Source organism: Haliotis asinina, chromosome 8 (assembly GCF_037392515.1).
Source record: "Haliotis asinina isolate JCU_RB_2024 chromosome 8, JCU_Hal_asi_v2, whole genome shotgun sequence".
NCBI classification, from domain to species: Eukaryota; Metazoa; Mollusca; class Gastropoda; order Lepetellida; family Haliotidae; genus Haliotis; species Haliotis asinina.
Window position 1 is genome coordinate 19,302,919 of NC_090287.1, and position 18,549 is coordinate 19,321,467.

Here is an 18,549-nt window from a genome sequence, read left to right on the forward strand (position 1 = left end):
TACTTTCGCTGGGTTGACTTCCATCCAGGGTTCGAAGCTGGCACCTAATCACCGGCACACAAAACCAGCCGCTTAACCCGACCACCGCGGCTGTGAGGGTGAGGGTTCAAATCCTGGATGCATATGATCATCCACCATGGCACATATGGTTTACACTCCGTGATGCTGTACACCACTCAACAGTAGTTGAGGAACCCACGTTACTATGATAATGCTGTCATGGGACATGTGTTTCACAAACCGTCATAATATATACTATTTCAAGGAAGTTATAGAACACCCGAATTTCCATGTGACATGACATGACATGATACTGGCATGTTATGTTACTGTATTTATTCTGCCGTTAACTGACTTTAGCTGCTTTTGACCTCAGAACATATGTGTAAGTATCGTGCTGAGTATAATGGTTTCTGTGATTTCCATGAACTTCTTAAAAAAGGTTGTAAGTACTGGTCTGAAAAACAATTCATGTGTGTGTTTGTTATCTCAAGGGCCTGTACAGAAAGAGGTATATTTTATGTTCTTACGGCGTCAGCAGTGAGCTTATCGACTGACAAAGATGAAGGTCACACAAAATACCTTAAGACGAATTGTCTCAATAAATATTAATGATTGTACGTTGACACGAGGAATCATGTAATGAATCACTAAGCCTAATTAGTCTGTTTATAGATATTACATCTTTCAAGTGATTTAGAATCAGTACATTAAATGCGGGAGTTAACATTAAACACTCTGGAACGGCGACATATTTCTTACGTGAAATATCGCAACGTCTTAAAACGCACGATCATTTCAAAGTTTTGAGGATAGTTCTTGCGTCGTTTTCTGAAATTCTCCAACCACTTTATGGCAGGGGACAGTGAGGAGGTAGTAGTATCGAATCTGTCGACTTAACCAGATTACGTTTCAAACACGGTCCCACACATCTGCGACTCGTGAAGATCCAGGTAAGAATTGGTCTTCAGCAACCCATGGTTGTGTGAAGAGGCGACTAACGGAATCGGGTGGTCAGGCTCGCTGACTTGTTTGACACTGATTGAAGCTCATGTTGTTGGTCACTGGATTGTCTGGTCCAGACTTCAATATTTACACACCGCCGCATATAGCTGGAATATTGCTGCGTTAGACAACAGACCAACCAACCTACCGATGTGCCCCTCACGACGTTGATGCCCTTTGAAGGCGGTGGCTCGTACTGAGCAGAGATATGCTCAATGATTTTAATTCATGTGATTGTAAAATACCACCATTTATTATTTCTGATGATAAAATGGAGATTAATTGAGAGACGATGACTGTTTCCGTCGATGCAATGGAGCACTGTGTTTTCACAACGCATACTTTTCCAGAATTTCTATCTATTGTATCTATTTTGATGGGAGTGGGGAGTTTAAAAGGGACGTCAAATTATATCTGACAGAAATGGTTCTTAAAGAAAAAGCCTCAAGTTCCCCCCAGAATGTTTAAAGGATGGTCTGTAACGGAAAGATAACATGCTCGACAAGGACCGTACATGCAACGCCTCACCCACGTGTCGTGTATTACAACTGAACCCATCGCTCATGGAGGGCGATATTTCATACACATCGGAATGCTGATCACTTTCGCAGCAACAGCTTTACATCACTCATAAATAATATCAGAAATGGTTGGATCAATCACGTCTCAGACTGACAGCGTCTTCAAGTTATTCGCTATACACAAAGGGCATTTGGACACAATGTCTTTCTTTTCCGAACGATAGCTTAAACTATTCAAGTCACTTTATATAAATATATATGTTGCACAGGTTTTGTTTTAAATAGTATATGTAACATTTCTAGTTCAGACGACTAGAGGTTTTGTTGTTTCAAACAGTTTCAACATGTAAAATTAACTTTGTTTTAAACATATTTTATTTCAAGAGAAAGAAATGGGATTGGCAAACAAGCTCAGTGGGCTATATATAAATAAATCTCCCGAACATGTATATATTTGTGGAAGCCACGTACAACAAATCAATTGCCAATAAACTAATAGAATGTATTGGTACCATATATTTAATTTAATTTGTGCGTGGAATAACGTGCCTTCTGTTTTGTTTATTATAGTTTGTTTACAGTTTCAAGGGTTTGGTACCAGTGCGTCTGCAACTCATATGGCATAGTGGGCTAGTTCATTACTGCTGATGGGTGAACAAGGCTATACTTCAAAACACATTGGGAACATCCCATTTCAAGCAGTAGTTTTGACTAAGTGTGCATGAAACTGAGTGGATATTAGTATACCTATACGTAGTATTATTAATAATCCAACACGTCATGCCGTACTTGTGTCACGGTATAAAGTCCAGTTGTTAACACATTTGTTGTGGCACAGCTCACTATATACCATACATATATGATTGGCTTTCACCTACTGGGTGCGCCAGTCAGTATATCCGATAAAATCAGCCATATATCTTAGTATTAGTGTGTAGTATTACCTCGTGTTTACTTTACCCCCGAAGCCCAATGAGTAGTTAATCTAGCCACGAAACACTTCCTCATTGAAAGAGGTAACGTTTTTTCCTCCATGCCAAAAGATTTGTTCCCCATTCCTTGTTAACTTAACCGAACTCGGATTCGGGCTTGTAATCGCGTGGTGGTTTTATTTTTATTTGAAGTGGTTTTGCCTGCGTATTTCAGGCCATTTGTTTGCGTGTCAGTGCGGGGGTGGAAGGCGGTGGTGTTTGGGCTGTAAACATTGATGTACAACACAGAGGATACGACGAGAATCCCCTGGTTTCCTGTTGAATAAGGGAGACGCGCCTGTGAGCGAATGTCGGTTAATTGATGCGATAATATTCCACACTGATGAATAGATACAAGACATACCTGAGAGACGGGCGAGCGGGGATGTAGAGTGACCGGTCTGTATCGAGTCGTGGCGTGAGGGTCTTCCATTGTGGTAGAATGTAAGTAATGTTATGTCACTGCAGGACGCCAGTGTGTTGGGACATTGTTAGACAAGGGCGGACTCCGGGACTAGTGCCATGTGTACATATAGCAGCTCTTGGCCCATACAGCGCGTGGCCAGTTTCACGTGTCGTAGTTCTTGTCACGGATTTTGGACATTTGAATCTGGTTGAATTATTGAAACATAAAGTAGATAATGATGTAATATAGTGTCACAAATATCAGATGTGCTTTGATGAAGTGTTACAAGTAGGAGATACGATGTAATATAGTGTCACAAATATCAGATGTGCTTTGATGAAGTGTTACAAGTAGGAGATGCGATGTAATATAGTGTCACAAATATCAGATGTGCTTTGATGAAGTGTTACAAGTAGGAGATGCGATGTAATATAGTGTCACAAATATCAGATGTGCTTTGATGAAGTGTTACAAGTAGGAGATACGATGTAATATAGTGTCACAAATATCAGATGTGCTTTGATGAAGTGTTACAAGTAGGAGATACGATGTAATATAGTGTCACAAATATCAGATGTGCTTTGATGAAGTGTTACAAGTAGGAGATGCGATGTAATATAGTGTCACAAATATCAGATGTGCTTTGATGAAGTGTTACAAGTAGGAGATGCGATGTAATATAGTGTCACAAATATCAGATGTGCTTTGATGAAGTGTTACAAGTAGGAGATACGATGTAATATAGTGTCACAAATATCAGATGTGCTTTGATGAAGTGTTACAAGTAGGAGATACGATGTAATATAGTGTCACAAATATCAGATGTGCTTTGATGAAGTGTTACAAGTAGGAGATGCGAGGTAATTTAGTGTCACAAATATCAGATGTGCTTTGATGAAGTGTTGCAAGTAGGAGATACGATGTAATATAGTGTCACAAATATCAGATGTGCTTTGATGAAGTGTTACAAGTAGGAGATACGATGTAATATAGTGTCACAAATATCAGATGTGCTTTGATGAAGTGTTACAAGTAGGAGATGCGATGTAATATAGTGTCACAAATATCAGATGTGCTTTGATGAAGTGTTACAAGTAGGAGATACGATGTAATATAGTGTCACAAATATCAGATGTGCTTTGATGAAGTGTTACAAGTAGGAGATACGATGTAATATAGTGTCACAAATATCAGATGTGCTTTGATGAAGTGTTACAAGTAGGAGATGCGATGTAATATAGTGTCACAAATATCAGATGTGCTTTGATGAAGTGTTACAAGTAGGAGATACGATGTAATATAGTGTCACAAATATCAGATGTGCTTTGATGAAGTGTTACAAGTAGGAGATACGATGTAATATAGTGTCACAAATATCAGATGTGCTTTGATGAAGTGTTACAAGTAGGAGATGCGATGTAATATAGTGTCACAAATATCAGATGTGCTTTGATGAAGTGTTACAAGTAGGAGATACGATGTAATATAGTGTCACAAATATCAGATGTGCTTTGATGAAGTGTTACAAGTAGGAGATACGATGTAATATAGTGTCACAAATATCAGATGTGCTTTGATGAAGTGTTACAAGTAGGAGATGCGATGTAATATAGTGTCACAAATATCAGATGTGCTTTGATGAAGTGTTACAAGTAGGAGATACGATGTAATTTAGTGTCACAAATATCAGATGTGCTTTGATGAAGTGTTACAAGTAGGAGATGCGATGTAATATAGTGTCACAAATATCAGATGTGCTTTGATGAAGTGTTACAAGTAGGAGATGCGATGTAATATAGTGTCACAAATATCAGATGTGCTTTGATGAAGTGTTACAAGTAGGAGATGCGATGTAATATAGTGTCACAAATATCAGATGTGCTTTGATGAAGTGTTACAAGTAGGAGATACGATGTAATATAGTGTCACAAATATCAGATGTGCTTTGATGAAGTGTTACAAGTAGGAGATGCGATGTAATATAGTGTCACAAATATCAGATGTGCTTTGATGAAGTGTTACAAGTAGGAGATGCGATGTAATATAGTGTCACAAATATCAGATGTGCTTTGATGAAGTGTTACAAGTAGGAGATACGATGTAATATAGTGTCACAAATATCAGATGTGCTTTGATGAAGTGTTACAAGTAGGAGATACGATGTAATATAGTGTCACAAATATCAGATGTGCTTTGATGAAGTGTTACAAGTAGGAGATACGATGTAATATAGTGTCACAAATATCAGATGTGCTTTGATGAAGTGTTACAAGTAGGAGATACGATGTAATATAGTGTCACAAATATCAGATGTGCTTTGATGAAGTGTTACAAGTAGGAGATACGATGTAATATAGTGTCACAAATATCAGATGTGCTTTGATGAAGTGTTACAAGTAGGAGATGCGATGTAATTTAGTGTCACAAATATCAGATGTGCTTTGATGAAGTGTTACAAGTAGGAAATGCGATGTAATATAGTGTCACAAATATCAGATGTGCTTTGATGAAGTGTTACAAGTAGGAGATGCGATGTAATTTAGTGTCACAAATATCAGATGTGCTTTGATGAAGTGTTACAAGTAGGAGATGCGATGTAATATAGTGTCACAAATATCAGATGTGCTTTGATGAAGTGTTACAAGTAGGAGATACGATGTAATATAGTGTCACAAATATCAGATGTGCTTTGATGAAGTGTTACAAGTAGGAGATGCGATGTAATATAGTGTCACAAATATCAGATGTGCTTTGATGAAGTGTTACAAGTAGGAGATACGATGTAATATAGTGTCACAAATATCAGATGTGCTTTGATGAAGTGTTACAAGTAGGAGATGCGATGTGATATAGTGTCACAAATATCAGATGTGCTTTGATGAAGTGTTACAAGTAGGAGATGCGATGTAATATAGTGTCACAAATATCAGATGTGCTTTGATGAAGTGTTACAAGTAGGAGATACGATGTAATATAGTGTCACAAATATCAGATGTGCTTTGATGAAGTGTTGCAAGTAGGAGATACGATGTAATATAGTGTCACAAATATCAGATGTGCTTTGATGAAGTGTTACAAGTAGGAGATGCGATGTAATATAGTGTCACAAATATCAGATGTGCTTTGATGAAGTGTTACAAGTAGGAGATACGATGTAATATAGTGTCACAAATATCAGATGTGCTTTGATGAAGTGTTACAAGTAGGAGATGCGATGTAATATAGTGTCACAAATATCAGATGTGCTTTGATGAAGTGTTACAAGTAGGAGATGCGATGTAATATAGTGTCACAAATATCAGATGTGCTTTGATGAAGTGTTACAAGTAGGAGATACGATGTAATATAGTGTCACAAATATCAGATGTGCTTTGATGAAGTGTTACAAGTAGGAGATGCGATGTAATATAGTGTCACAAATATCAGATGTGCTTTGATGAAGTGTTACAAGTAGGAGATACGATGTAATATAGTGTCACAAATATCAGATGTGCTTTGATGAAGTGTTACAAGTAGGAGATGCGATGTAATATAGTGTCACAAATATCAGATGTGCTTTGATGAAGTGTTACAAGTAGGAGATGCGATGTAATACAGTGTCACAAATATCAGATGTGCTTTGATGAAGTGTTACAAGTAGGAGATGCGATGTAATATAGTGTCACAAATATCAGATGTGCTTTGATGAAGTGTTACAAGTAGGAGATGCGATGTAATATAGTGTCACAAATATCAGATGTGCTTTGATGAAGTGTTACAAGTAGGAGATGCGATGTAATATAGTGTCACAAATATCAGATGTGCTTTGATGAAGTGTTACAAGTAGGAGATGCGATGTCATATAGTGTCACAAATATCAGATGTGCTTTGATGAAGTGTTACAAGTAGGAGATGCGATGTAATATAGTGTCACAAATATCAGATGTGCTTTGATGAAGTGTTACAAGTAGGAGATACGATGTAATATAGTGTCACAAATATCAGATGTGCTTTGATGAAGTGTTACAAGTAGGAGATGCGATGTAATTTAGTGTCACAAATATCAGATGTGCTTTGATGAAGTGTTACAAGTAGGAGATACGATGTAATATAGTGTCACAAATATCAGATGTGCTTTGATGAAGTGTTACAAGTAGGAGATACGATGTAATATAGTGTCACAAATATCAGATGTGCTTTGATGAAGTGTTACAAGTAGGAGATGCGAGGTAATTTAGTGTCACAAATATCAGATGTGCTTTGATGAAGTGTTACAAGTAGGAGATGCGATGTAATTTAGTGTCACAAATATCAGATGTGCTTTGATGAAGTGTTACAAGTAGGAGATGCGATGTAATTTAGTGTCACAAATATCAGATGTGCTTTGATGAAGTGTTACAAGTAGGAGATGCGATGTAATTTAGTGTCACAAATATCAGATGTGCTTTGATGAAGTGTTACAAGTAGGAGATGCGATGTAATATAGTGTCACAAATATCAGATGTGCTTTGATGAAGTGTTACAAGTAGGAGATACGATGTAATTTAGTGTAAAGAATAACATATGCCCTCAAATTTAGTGTAACATCATGATCAAACTTTACACGGCATTTTCAACACAGAGGCCTGTAACGTTAAAAACTGCCATCAAGATATATGCTGTTAGTGACGTGGTCTTGGTACTATATATGATCCCTTAAGATTACATAGTACTAAGATCCCATCAGTGACAGTATATATATCCTCATGGCACTTTTTAGCGTTATACGCCTCACTTTAATATGGTACTAAGACCTCGTCAGTTACAGTATAAACCTTATACCAGTTTTAAAGTTACATGCCACTGTATCTTTCAGTTTTGAAGCTCATTGGTTGCATATGTCATAACTCGTATTAAAATGCAGTTTAACATAAATGGAAAGTCGATATTTTATTGTATGTAGTGTAATCACATTAATCTGAACCCCCTTGATTAGGAAGTCTTTCTGACTTCTCTGGGAACGTTCACTCACAGTTGAGGACACATTCTACCGTGAATTCAATAAGTACTGGATTGTGATTGGTTAATTTAAATCAATCAGAGGTGCATTATCACGGTATATACGTCATATTTTCCAACAAAATATGTCTATCTCTTAACTACTTACCGCCAACCCGTGAATCGCTTACCAAGACATTCATATATTTGACGGAGTGAGGTAATAACGGTGATCATTTTGTGTGTGTGTGTGTGTGTGTGTGTGTGTGTGTGTGTGTGTGTGTGTGTGTGTGTGTGTGTGTTTGCGTGCGTGCGTGCTCCTCCGGACTGTTGCCGGGATCTGTATGTTCTAACGTCATTTGTTATGTCGTCCAACCACCGACCTCCCGCTCTCAGAGTGGGGACGTCGCCGTCGTGGTGTAAATGAGGTATATACCCAATCTGGCTCTAATAAATGATAACGCACGTATTCCTGATTTTCATGTCAGCAAAGACATGTCTGTCACATCAGTGTTCTACGACCATGATGGCGAAAGATTTCATTGGGAGACTGACTCTGCTTGAGAATAAGGGAGACGAATGATCTTAATGTGCACAGAGACACCAAGGAACCATCCCGGTGTCGGCAGTTCAATCAGGTACTTACCGCATCTAATATTCCTCCAGTTTATACCGTTTTCCTTCAGCATCTCATTGGCTGATGTTTTACGTTGGACGATTAGAAACTTTGTAAATCAGTTCGGATAATAACAATGAACATATTTTGAAGATTTTTTTCATAAAGTATTTGAAGTGTATTTTAACCTGTTATAAATATTGTACAGTAGAGCAGGGATAAGCTGTTACGAGAATATATTTGACGAATTGACCATTCTTTTCATCCCCCCGGCATGTAACGCCTTGTCTGTCCGTCCGTCCGTCCGTCCGTAATCATTTTGTTTCCGAAGCATAACTCAGAAACCGTTCACTATTTTTAGACCAAACTTGACAGATATAATGATCTCAACCTATAGTTGTGCCTTTTGCTATTTACAGAGTTTGGGCATTTCGGTGTTAGTCTAATGGTGGCGCGGGCTTCGTTTCCGGAGAACTAAAAAACCGTTCAATATTTTTCTGCAAAACTTGGAAGATATGTGTGACAGACCCCAAAGTGGTGCCATTTGGTATTTACAGGTTTTTGTGATTTATTATTTTATTGGTTTCCATGGAAATGTTTGGTACAGTCTCAAAATGGAGGAATGGGCTTGTTTCCGGAGCAGAGCTCAAAAACCGTTCAATATATTTCTGCAAAACTTGGTAGATATACCAATCAGAAGCTGCAATGGTGCCTTTTGCTATGTTTGGAACTTAGTCTCAAAATGGAGGGATGTGTTTCGTTTCCGGAGCAGAACTTAAAAACCATTCAATATTTTTCTGCGGAACTTGGTAGATATATCAGTCGGAACCTAAAGTGGTGCATTTTGCTACTTACAGGTTTTTGGGATTTCTTAGTTTCTCGGTTTCCATGGAAGCGCTTGGTACTTAGTCTCAAAAGTGAGAGGTGTGTTTCGTTTTCGGAGCAGAACTCAGAAACTTCTTAATATCTGTCAGTGTTACTTGGTAGATATGTGTGGCAGACCCCAATGTGGTGCCTTTTGCTATTTACAGGTTTTTATGATGTATTATTTTCTCGGTTCCATGAACTCGTTGCTGACTTCGTTTGCTGAGCACAACTCGAAAGCCATTTCATATCTTTCAGAAGCTCTTGGCAGATATACGAGGCAGATCTTGAAATGGTGACTTTATCTGATTCTTTTTCATGAAATCCATGGAAACAATTCAGACTTGGTCTAAAAACACAATAAGTAACTGTCGGATGATTTGTCCTTTCAAATATGTGGGGGCCGGGGGGATATGTCATCTTCTGATGACTCTTGTTTTGTAAATGGAATGATAGCCTAGTAGTGAAGGCGTTCGCTCCTAACGCCGAAGACCCGGCTTCGAGTCCCCTATGATTGGCACAATGTGTGAAGCTCATTTCTGATGTTCCCCGCCGTGACATTGCTGGAAACTTGCCACAAGCGGCGTAAAACCTAAGTCGCTCACGTTTTTGTATATGATGTATATCAGATGTGGCTAAATCGATTCTCAGGTTACATTACTCTGCATACCTCGAGATAGATTTAATATTCGCCTTATGAATTATGAATAGTCACTAGGACGAATTCCGTATTTGATATCCGGATGCAAACATTGTGACTGGTCGCCATCTAGAGGAAACGCTGCGTTTCACCCCCCATGTAGGCTGGTGGTCATCGCTGACGAAGTCACGGTGAAGTAACCCGGAATACCTACTTGCAAGCTGGCGTCCACACACGCGTTCTCTTTCAAGACTGATATTCTAAGAAATATAGGGGGAAATGATCTAGTGAAACAAATAACTGTTCGCCGTAATTCTAAGACAAATTTTATTAAAATGCTAGCATGTTGTGAGATTCTTCCTTTTACAACATGTGGGGTATAAAGAATATTATTCCGAAGAGCCATGTATGGAACACGATATTAATGTTTCAGTAGTAATGGCGATCATTAAAAACATTTTTGTGAAATTGCTATTGCTTGATACGTGGCTACAGCAAATATTACTTAGGTTGCTCAAAATAGTTAATATCCTGATCTTTAAGTAATGTATATTTTATGTGTTGCGTTTTTCAAAATGGTTACAAGTGTACTTAACACGTGTCTGTTCAACAGACTGTGATAGCTCGTATTATCTGTAGTAAACGAACGAACCTATCACCTCATTAAAGAGACATGTTAAAGTATGTTGAGGGGGCAGTTTGTCATTGTTTTTAAAGCATCCCTCCTGCTAGAATACACAACAATTCATTCCGGAACGTTTAAACGAAAACTGTCGATTACGTCGCAGTATAATTTAGTTATGTTTGTTTTATTTTAGCTGTGTCTTCTTCTTGTTCAACGCTGTGCTAAGCAATATTCCATATTGTATGACACAGCTCTGTATTTATTGGGGCGTAGGTAAAACAATCCAGTGATTGTGCATCCATCTGAACAACTGGTAATCGATTTCATCCACGAAGAAACACATGCTAGTCTGACCACCCTTTCCTTACAGACAACTTTGACAGACACCAATTCTTGCATTCACCAGCGGACCTAGACTAACATCAAGTCCCTGTTATGATCAGAGTTCTTTTTCCAAAATCATATTAATAGATTATAATGAAAAGAAGCACAAACGCTTTCTTCATTTCCAGAAATGACTTGCCTCATATTTAAGACTTTCTTGGGTATTTGTTTCAGGGTCAGTATGACTGACTACGGTCGATCCTGTGTTTAGCTAATAATGTCCTGTAATGCCTCACGATTAGGTGTAACAAATAGTAGAAAATTATGACCTGTAGAATATTAATACCTGTCTACATGCTTTATATTTACACAGATATACGACTCAACAGGAGTTAAAGAACATCTGATTTTTGTCCTATTGCTGCATGGTTAATCTGTCATGGTGGTTTGGTATGTTAGGGTGCTCCCTGACAACTTCTGATTAGTATATTTCACATTATCCCATGTTCATGTGAGTTGTGTGAATGAACATGTCTACAATACGGTATACATTACATATGAATGCTTAACCTGTACTGGAAAAGAATGGTGATATGGGGCGTCGGGGTATTGTTACCAGGCTTGCGTTACATCACATACAGCAGACTGAATGAACACGATATGATTGTGTTGTTGAGAGTGATACTGGGATATATATAACCTCATATCTCTTGGCAGTCTAATTGCGTTTTTTGTGTATATGCCAGTTGTGAATGGGTTGACAAGATATTACGACCTAACCTAGATCCAGTAATGAAAGAGTCACGGAATGACCTTGATTATGAAACGCCAAACAACAAAGAACTTAGGGCTTACATTCCGCATTTAGGTTCAAGCTCGCTTTGAGAATACATAGTTCCCATGTGATATGTTACACGTGCGTGTTTTCGTAATCGTCTTATTTACAGTAATTATGGATCCAGACCTTACGCAGTGAATGTGTTTGGTTTTACGCCACTTTGAGCAATATTTTAGTCAAATTAAATACATATTAATGATTATTATTGATATGTACAGCACATTTCTTCAAACGTTTGCTGATCAGGGACGCTTAAAAGATTCTGATCAGGGCCCCGTTTCACACAGCTCTCGTAAACCTAGGATCTCGTAACCTTTCTCGTAGCATTCGTACCTCCTATGTTACAGTATAGAACGTAGGGAGGCTACGATGAAACTTACGAGATCTTAAGCTTACGAGAGATTCGTGGAACGGGCCTCAGTATGTCAGCTTTGGATTGAAAAACTGAGTTGTTGGCGTCATTGAAGAACGTTTTCAAAAAGCTTCAAACTGAGTGGTCTCTGCCCGGTTGGATATGTCGTGGCAACTGATGCCACTAAATTGCAGCCTTTACAGAGAATCCTCTATCACCCATTTGCTGTTTGTGTGAGGGGGGTTGTGAAGAGCTTCGTCTTCTGGTGAACGTAGGGAGCGGTTCGGACAATACTTGAGAAGCAATGTCGTCATATAACAGCTATCAGAATGGGATTCACCCTGGAATCGAACCAAGTAAGTTCTCTTTTGTGCGATGACCCACATCACAGGCTTCCCACAACCCTATTATCGTATTCTTCAGTCAAGCACTACTAAGTCGAATTTACCATTGTCTCGAAGTAAAAGCTGGGTGGCTGCTTCTTCCTTCTCTTCGTGATAATTTGTTTGTCATGAATGTGTCGAGGTTATGTTTCCCTCGGGGTAATTTTCCAGTCCCAAACATATGGTTCCAGTACAGATTTACTCCGATAAATGGATCGTCTCGTCTGATGGATTCTCGTCTTCAGTAACCCATACTTGTCGTAGGTGTCGGTTAAAGGAATCGGGTGGACATGGCCCTCTGATTTGGTTGACACACATCAGTGATGTTGATCACAGTATTGTCTGATCCAGATCCGATTATGTACAGACCACCGCCATATGGCTGGAATATTGGTGAGTGCGGCCTCCCACAGAGGTTACTTGTCATAGCGTCCTTCGTAGGAAGATATGACAAGTACGTTCTGTGGGAAGAGAACGGTAATAAAGGTGCTAAACGAGACTTGGTGCATTCTACTGTTACCTATCAAGTGTGACAAATCTACCCGCATATTCCTTATCTTATGTCCGACATATGTCAAGCAGTACTACAGAAAAACGTTCCCGAGTTATATTCAGAATGTCTTATTCACATAAACAACAGCGGCCCAAGGGCTACATTATGTTCGCTGTAACAGCCTTCATAATACCCGGGGAAAATTGGCCATTGCAGATACACCGTTTGATATCGTAATACCTGGCTATGGTTGACTTCACCAGATAAACCGTTCGCTGCAATATAACCGGCATTGTGGCACCTGGCTTTGGTTGAATGTGGCAGATAAACCGTTTGTTCAATATAACCGACTTGTGATACCTGGCAATGGTTGAATATGGAAGATAAACCGTTTGTTCAATATAACCGACTTGTGATACCTGGCAATGGTTGAATATGGCAGATAAACCGTTTGTTCAATATAACCGACTTGTGATACCTGGCAATGGTTGAATATGGCAGATAAACCGTTCGCTGCAATATAACCGACTTGTGATACCTGGCAATGGTTGAATATGGCAGATAAACCGTTTGTTCAATATAACCGACTTGTGATACCTGGCAATGGTTGAATATGGAAGATAAACCGTTTGTTCAATATAACCGACTTGTGATACCTGGCAATGGTTGAATGTGGCAGATAAACCGTTTGTTCAATATAACCTACTTGTGATACCTGGCTTTGGTTGAATATGGCAGATAAACCGTTTGTTCAAAATAACCTACTTGTGATACCTGGCTTTGGTTGAATATGGCAGATAAACCGTTTGTTCAATATAACCGACTTGTGATACCTGGCAATGGTTGAATATGGCAGATAAACCGTTTGTTCAATATAACCGACCTGTGATACCTGGCAATGGTTGAATATGGCAGATAAACCGTTTGTTCAATATAACCTACTTGTGATACCTGGCAATGGTTGAATATGGCAGATAAACCGTTTGTTCAATATAACCGACTTGTGATACCTGGCTTTGGTTGAATATGGCAGATAAACCGTTTGTTCAATATAACCGACTTGTGATACCTGGCAATGGTTGAATATGGAAGATAAACCGTTTGTTCAATATAACCGACTTGTGATACCTGGCTTTGGTTGAATATGGAAGATAAACCGTTTGTTCAATATAACCGACTTGTGATACCTGGCAATGGTTGAATGTGGCAGATAAACCGTTTGTTCAATATAACCTACTTGTGATACCTGGCAATGGTTGAATATGGAAGATAAACCGTTTGTTCAATATAACCGACTTGTGATACCTGGCAATGGTTGAATGTGGCAGATAAACCGTTTGTTCAATATAACCGACTTGTGATACCTGGCAATGGTTGAATGTCGCAGATAAACCGTTTGTTCAATATAACCGACATAGTGACAACTGGCTTTGGTTGAATATGGCAGATAAACCGTTTGTTCATTATAACCGACTTGTGATACCTGGCTATGGTTGAATATGGCAGATAAACCGTTTGTTCATTATAACCGACTTGTGATACCTGGCAATGGTTGAATGTCGCAGAAACACTGTTTGTACACTATAAACGACATAGTGATACTTGGCTATGGTTGGATGTCGCAGATAAACTGTTTGTACACAATAAACGACATAGTGACAACTGGCTATGGTTGGATGTCGCAGATAAACTGTTTGTACACTATAAACAACATAGTGACGCCTGGCTGTGGTTGGATGTCGCAGAAACACTGTTTGTACACAGTAAATGACATAGTGACAACCGGCTATGGTTGGATGTCGCAGATAAACTATAGACGATATAGTCATACAAACCTTTAAGAAAACATATCCAATAAACCCTAACCCACGCAGGTCTAGAAAATGTGGCAACTATATTCTTCGACAGCTTCAGGAAATGAAGAAAGTCGCAGGGCTCCTTTTCATTGTATTTTATTTTTTACTATGTTCTTTGTTTTCTGTAAAATATATTTTCATTTCAGAGACTAGTTGTTAGTGTAACGTTTTACGTACCAGTGACTTTATTTCACTCGACTTGCAGCGGCCACTGCCCGCATATATGCTTAAAGACACAGTAAATAGTTGATGATTTTGTCAATCGCGCTCTCCAATTACTCTTGGTAAGCCATGTTTATTTATGGTTGTTGTGTATTCGTTCGCCAGCACCGAGTGTTGACGTTTATGTTGAGACCAAAAGGATCACTTGATGGATACCAATGCTGATCTTACTCAAACTGTGTCAAATAAATTAAATGATAGCAACTGTTGCTGATATGTGTTGTATAGTTTATATTTTTCTTCGAAAACCAAACTACGCCTTTCATGACAATATCATGTCGTTCTATACCAGATACATCATATTTCACAAAACACGTGTAATATCCTCTGTATCTGTGAGTATCGTGTCTAATGCTGCGATCTACAAGTTCCTTTACAAATCACATGTCATGCCCAGCATAGCTGACACACCACCCTCGATCGTGTCATGCGATTGGCTACTCATTAACACTCGCCCTGCCTACGTCCGTAATGCTGTGTATTTAGTTAGCGTCTTACTTGACTCGCCGATCTTTGAGGAAACAATCGTAAGTTACAGCTAAATGTGAGGGACGTCCACTTGAAGTTGTTATTGCCCTGAGTGGACGCTTGGGTTGCAGTTTGAGACGAAAGGCTTGTAAGTATAATGTTTAGCCATGTTAGTTATAATGTTCAGTGTGTGTATGCAGGGACATGCTGTAGGTACTATTGAGTTTATGTGGTGCGTGTTATATTGTTTACCAGTCAGATTTACTTATACCACTGTCAGATCTCCGCCCACCCACCCCCTTTCTTTTCCTCTTTCTCTTCTCTTCTCTCTCTCTCTCTAACTCTCTCAAACAGTCTCTATTACATCGATGGCACGAGTTTACAAGTGGAACGAAACGCACAATGTGATCGTGCTTCGTGAATTGCATTATTTTCTGTTACCAACTTCAGCCAAATCCCTTCTCGATCACACGGGTGCGTGTCTAGCCATGTATACTTGAATGAGTATTACTTAGTGCAGTATGAATGAATATTATACTGAATGGATTAACCACATCATGAATGGGTAGTTGACAACAGCAGTTCCGCGTACTTGAATGATCTCGACATACCCAGCCTACCCGATCTGAGTACAGTGAGGTTGACCAAGCGTGTCTTTGATTGTTGAGCACCTTACTGCCGGGTGAAGGTATTAAGTGTGGTGATCGTTGTCCTTCAGCGATTCGCAGGACACGTATTTCTGACTATAACTTCGTCTTTTTATGACTTCAGTTTGTTTTGGGGTTATGAAGACCACACGAGCTCTAGACGAGGCAGATTGTAATGTTGTATTGTTTCTTCTACACTATAGTGTTGAATAGTACTTGTGCGAATGTGCAGAAGTTATAAACTTCTTGATAGGAACACGTTTGATCAACAGAAGGAATATTATTTATCCAAAAAGGACAAAAACTTATATTTGATGGATAGGATTGGGTTGGGTAGAGGGGTGGGCGATAACTGGTTCATAACTGGCAATAAAACACAATAACAAGAACCCAAACAAAATATCTTAAGGACATACTTTTTGTTTTTGTTTTTTAAATAACGTGTTGTGGTTAAGCACTAGCCATCCTATTCTAGTGGATCGCGATCGGCCTTAATTTTACTGATATAATCCGCCATAAGGCTCAGACAATGCTTTTCAGTCTTATATCGCAATCATTACACACAGAATGTTTGTCTAATTCCGTCATCTAAGGGAAAAGGCACATATCATTCCTTGCACAATCTGATGTTTCCCTGGTGGCAGCTCGCTTAACATTTTCATTTTTTGAGAAACCTTAACCAGAGGAACGGCTGGTACAGGACGTCCAACAACACTGAACGGCTATAGATGTATTGAAAGTGTTAAAAATCACGGGTTTGAAAGTATTTCTATGGTGACCTCTGTGATATTTTTCTGTGTTACTAAGTTGCAATGAGCGGGTGAGTGGGTGACTGGGTGTGGAAACAGTATTGTAATGGTAAATAAATACTCTGAAAATACTGTAACGAAGCATTTGGGGAGTTTGTCCTGTGTAAGTGAATATCACTGTAGTCAGTGCTCAAGAATGACATTTTTCATGAAATGACGAGTCATTTCGTAGAGGCTCACAGAACATTATTTGTCTCAACCTGGGGTCAAATTGTGTTGTCATAAGTTACAGGTATGAACATTTTTTTTCAGAAAAACGCCCGGTTCATTCCCACAATTGAATGCTGTAACTTATAATGTGTACTTCTGTTTTCTACAGTCGTGTTACAGCTTACCCGTGAAGGCCACGGGGTAGAATAGGCCTTCAGCAACCCATGATTGCCATAAGTGGCGACTATGCTGTCGTAAGAGGTGACTAACGGGATCAGGTGGTCAGGCTTGCTGACTTGGTTGACACATGTCATCGGTTCCCAGTTGCGCAGATCGACGCTCATGTTGTTGATCACTGGATTGTCTGGTCCAGACTCACAGACCACCGCCATATAGCTGGACTATTGCTGCGTACTAAATCTAAACTCACTCATTCACTCGTGTTACAGGTTGAAGATCGACTATAAGTGACTCATTCAGTATTTTTCAAGGAACCACTGAGGGTTTGTCCGTATATGTATGTATGCTAATCAGGCTAGTATGTACGATACATTGCTGAATGTTATTAAGAATACGCTTCTTAGAAATAAATATGCCAAACTGTTACCAAATGTATATAAGTACTTTGATGAAAGGGACGGAGCCAGCAGTTTGTAGGAATATTTCTGTATTTCTAACATACTGGTGATCCTTTGTCGGAGAATATATTACGTAACGCCCGATAGATAGATACCACAGTGAAGCTGTCAACTTCTTATAAAGTATGTTTTTTGTGCAGTCGACTAACAAGATTGGGTGTTCAGACTCGCTGACTTGCTTAACACGTGTCGTTGTATCCCAAATGCGTAGACTGATGCTCACGGATGCCTGTCACTGGATTGTCTGGTCCAGACACGATTATTACAGACCGCAGCCAAATAGCTGGAATTGCGGCGTACAACTAAACTCATTCACTAACTTTATGGAGTCATATTATGTTTTAACTGTATAACAATGATATCCTGTTGCATTATAAAACCATCTGATCAGCGTTTCATTGTGTTGGAAGTACAGTGTTTCATTGCGTTGGGCAATTTATTAACCATAACATTGATTCTCATAAAATACTGTTCATTCACCCGTTCTCTCCACAACGTAGATAGGTCATCCGCCCACGTATGCAGCATGGATTCTTAATCCATTTAATTATGGTTAATTCATGTTCGTTCGTAGGGAATTGTGATAATTATTTATTGATAAATCTTGAATTAGATTCGGTGACAATGTGATTTATTGCTCCTAGTTAAAGAGACAGCGTGGTGACTGCCAATATATCGCAGATCTGCCATGGCAGAGGAGGCATTGTACGAGTGTATGGTTGAGCTATGTTTTAACTCGGTTGTTGGTGATATTACTGTCTTAAG

The 18,549-nt window shown here is 39.0% G+C and overlaps 1 protein-coding gene across 3 annotated transcripts in view; it reads left to right on the forward strand.

The window, feature by feature from the left end:
- The window catches only part of LOC137294044 (orexin receptor type 2-like), a 29,366-nt gene that overhangs the window by 7,011 nt on the left and 3,806 nt on the right, over positions 1 to 18,549 (forward strand). Inside the window, exon 1 of one of the 3 annotated variants that reach the window (XM_067824972.1) lies at positions 2,730 to 2,941. The exons of 1 other annotated variant lie outside the window; for it this stretch is intronic. The gene's annotated coding sequence lies outside the window, so the exon portion shown is untranslated. Of the gene's footprint in view, positions 1 to 2,729; positions 2,942 to 15,580; positions 15,689 to 18,549 lie in introns of those variants that run through there. One more of the 3 variants, XM_067824971.1, reaches the window with a different exon arrangement.